Here is a 4,115-nt window from a genome sequence, read left to right as displayed (position 1 = left end):
GTTGAGCGATGTCCGGCCCCCGCCTTTCGCCTTCCGCCACCACACTTCCAACCCTTATCGTCGCCTCCCTCCTGCCATCGTCTCCGCCCATCTTCTTCGCCTTCATCTACTCGACTATCTAATATCTATTACTTCTATTAGTGATAGTCCATTACTGTTAACTGTTGCCTCTCATCCTGTTCTTGTCCCTCCAAAACGTAAACACACAACAAACGATTCGTTAGTTAACAAATGTATAAAAATGGGATATGATATCATGAAATCATATCAACGAAAAAAAACGCACAGTTCACGAAAGTTTTTTTATGTCTATAATATCGAAAATTTAATAAGTCAGTTAAAAACCTCCAACACTAACATTCATATAATCTGGGTAAAAGGACATAACGACAATGTTTACAACGATGAAGCCGATAGACTGGCGAAAGAGGCGGCCATACCTGGTTCTTTGCAGTTTTTCATCTAGGTTGAAGATCACATTTGTATTGGCACTCCTTGGGATCTTGGCAAAGGGAGTTTAGTTCCACAAGTAATGCCAAGTCCGAAGGTCGTGGGTTCGAATCCCGCTCGTAACACTGACTTTTTTATCTCAAGTTAAAACCTTAACTAATTGAGTAATGCCAAGGTTTACAAATCAATTCAAACTCATATTCCTCCCTTCCCGTGGTTCCGTTCTTTGAATTATCCCCGACAATCCCTCACTTCCATAATCCGCCACCGACTAAACCACCATAGTCTGTCCACCTCTACAAAATTAAAATCCTTAATTTCCCTTACTGCTCTTGCAACAACTTAGGGAAATGCTAAATTTAAATTGTTCGTACACTAGAAGCGAGGAGAGACATATGCAATATGTTAGCAGATGAAAGTGTCTTTCATTTGTCATGTATGTATCTGCACATTCCTGAGGAAAAATGGCAAAACTTTTTTACATGCATTCGAATTAAATTGGGATACATTTCTCGAATATTTAAATGGACAAAATTGGCAGAAAATATACAATTATGTAATATCGGCATTAAAATATAGAAATCAATTGACACAAGAATTTAATTATTAAATTAATATATTCAACTTCATTTTTAATGGTACTCAAAGTCTATTTATTCTGTGAATGTTAACTTGAGTATTGTACACAATATTTATATGTTTATTAATAGTGGTTATAAGTTATAAATGGGTTATGGACATATATTAAACTAATTAATTTGTTACATTTTGAGAAATTATTTGTATATGTACGCTTGTTTTTTTTTTTTTTTTTTTTTTTTTTTTTTTTTTTTTTTTTATGTCTGTAGCTGATTTAATATAGGATTCAAGGGGCGTCGGTGGCCGCAACGGCGTTGACACAGCACTCGTCACTGTAATACAAAGGTCCTGGGTTCAAATCCAGCGGCCCTGCATTCGAACCCGACATACTTACAAAAAATTAAACCGGGGCTTTATAAACCGACGTTTAAATATATATATATATATGTGTGTGTGTGTGTGTGTGTGTGTGTGTGTGTGTGTGTGTGGTGTTTAGTGACCGTAAATGATTATTTGGAGATCGTGAGATGCGGTCTGGTGTGACGTAGGTTTTAGGAAAACATTTTCTTTATCGTGCCTATGTTTCGATCTTTATTAAGATCATCTTCAGGGCCTGGAATTTATAAATATTGTTTAAATTATACAAATACATGTAGGATGTGAAAAAAGTGAGTACAAATACTTTGATTGAACCTAGCATTGTATAAATTCATTTTTTTTCCATATTCTTCATGTATTTGTATAATTTGAACAATGATTATAAATCCCAGGCCCGAAGATGATCTCAGTAAAGATCGAAACGTGGCACGATAAAGAAAATGTTTTTCTAAAACCTACGTCATACCAGACCGCATCTCAAGATCTCCAAATAATTATATATATAGGATTCAATGCCTCTTGTATATATTACATACATATTACGCATGGCAACTTCCGCAAACAGATGATATCTCAAATGTGCATATGGTTTTTGTACAGTTCATACTTGTATTTTGTTTTTTTGAGGAAAAGAAATAAAAAGCATTTCTATTCTATGTAAACAAACTTGCGAAATAAATCAGCTCGATTGTCAACGGTCCGCATGGCAGACTACACGGTTCAAAAAGCTACCCCTACAAAAAAAGATGAACAAAAGAATTTATTACTCTAAACATACAAAACACTAACAACTAGGCCTACCGACACGGTATAGCTTTATCTCTATTATTTTTACATATTTTTATCCAAGATTCAAGTCAACACAAAATTCATGTGTTGGATACAATTTTCAATTCGAAAACCTTCTGATAACCACACTGAGTCAACGAATGTAATTAACTTCTAAAATGCTATACTACGTGAGCGTCTTAGTAAAGGCTGAAATTGCAAGTGTTTGCAGTTTCTTCTTTTAATCGTGATCATACACCAGATCAACATCTTAGTCTATACAGACAAACACGGGGTTGATACATTTCATTATGGTTCTTGAGTATTTCTAATCACTTCGCTAATCAGAAGAAAAACTTGTTCACCTTCATTGGTTAATTTGGGTACATTTGAATTGACAAATTGTTGCCTTTATCTTTCTTGTTTTCTTCTGTGCTGTAACAGATTATATCAGCCTTTTTATAATCATTGTAAGGAAAACAGATTTTTTTTTAAATTGTTTGTTTACCGCATAAAAAAACCGAATTTATATACATTTTATTTATCAGCTTTGAGAAGTAGCGTTCAGTGGAATTACATATAAGTTCAATTTTATAAATATCAGAAAAGCAGATAACACAACGCAAAACAACTTTAACTTTTTGTGGCAAAATAAATTTCAAGAAGGTAAAAATACTAGGAGTACCTACAAAACTTTGTGCTGCGTTATTTATCCAAATCTACATTATACAGGGTGATTCGCTACTGGTACGACAAATTTCGTCAGGTGCTTCTGCACCTCGAAGGCATAAAAAAATCATACCATAGTCCGATTCACAACCTTTTATGTTCAACATATTATGTTTTTCAACTATGTTTTCGTCATAAATCAACTCGTAGCTCCCGAACTATACATTTTTGGGAAAATCCAAAAAGAAGCATTGAAAGAGCCTTATATTTCCTTTACGAAGGAAGTAGGCACCCTTCCAGAGCTTACAAGTTAATTTTTGAAAGAAAATAAATACTAAATCTTTCAAAAACTGTAAATATTATAATTTGTAAAAAAAACTAATTTACAACCTCGTTGGAAAAATTAACGAAATTCAAATTCATTTAATTACATCGAAACAAAATTTTATTCTATATGGGAAAAACTGGTGACGGTGGGAAAAAAGGGAATGGGGTTAATCTAGCCAATTCAACTTTTTGTATTAGGAAAAGTTGATTTACCAACTTTAACTTAATAAAAAAGCACAAAATAAAGAATCTGCGAAAGGACTGAGAATACGACCATGGTTAATACTAAGTTTTTGTCGTACGAGTAGTGAATCACTCTGAAGTTTTCCTTGTGATTAGAAAATACTTTATTTAAGAATCAATTTACTAATTTTTATTATATTTACGTATTAAATACAATTTAAGTTCAGTGATTGTTTGGAGTTAATGTTTTTTACAAAATAAAAAAATTGGGGGAGTTTTCTGTATGATCTGTGCGGTAATGGTCTTGTAATTTGGGCATCGTTGATCATAACCTACACTGAGGATGGCGAAATGTCGAAAGGCGTCTGACAGACCAACACAGCGAGGAGAGGCAGACCGTAATGATAGGTGACGACCAATTTGTAATACATATAATTTTTTTCTATTGACTATATGGTGCATAAAAATTATTTGGTTTTGCATTGCATTATACTACTTCCATTAGAATATTTTCATAATTTGTTGACATTTCTCAATGTGCATGTTTTGAGTGATTCAAAAATCCATTAAATGGATTTTAAAAGCTGTTTGTAGTAATAAGGATGAAGAAGTTTTTGAAATATAGGTGGTGACCAATAATTAGAAAACTGCTGTATTTTCTGCATCGGTGGTTTTTTGAATTCATGCAAAACTATTCATCATGCACCATATAACATGTGTGTATATAAGAAAAATCTAAAAACATAATTTTTTGAATGGCA

Source organism: Cimex lectularius, unplaced genomic scaffold (genome assembly GCF_000648675.2).
Source record: "Cimex lectularius strain Harlan isolate CLEC.00 unplaced genomic scaffold, Clec_2.1 scaffold25, whole genome shotgun sequence".
Lineage (NCBI taxonomy): Eukaryota > Metazoa > Arthropoda > Insecta > Hemiptera > Cimicidae > Cimex > Cimex lectularius.
This window is presented reverse-complemented; position numbering follows the sequence as displayed.